Here is a 239-nt window from a genome sequence, read left to right as displayed (position 1 = left end):
CATCAACACGGCTTCGATAAACCGGTTTTTATCTATTTTTTCCCTCCGTTGTATCGTCATGCCTACCGTTACACCTAATGTGCGTTCTCTTGGCGTTTCGGTAAATTTTTCGCCCTGGTCTCGGCAACCGGACTTCCTCTGCCTTCGCTCCGGCAAACGGCGATGTCCCTGCTCCGCTAACGTCGCTAAACACCTATATTTTTTCGCTACGAAACCGTTACGTAATAAAACCGTTGTTG

Source organism: Penaeus monodon, chromosome 20 (genome assembly GCF_015228065.2).
Source record: "Penaeus monodon isolate SGIC_2016 chromosome 20, NSTDA_Pmon_1, whole genome shotgun sequence".
Lineage (NCBI taxonomy): Eukaryota > Metazoa > Arthropoda > Malacostraca > Decapoda > Penaeidae > Penaeus > Penaeus monodon.
The sequence above is the reverse complement of the archived record's forward strand: the minus strand, read 5'-3'. Positions refer to the sequence as shown.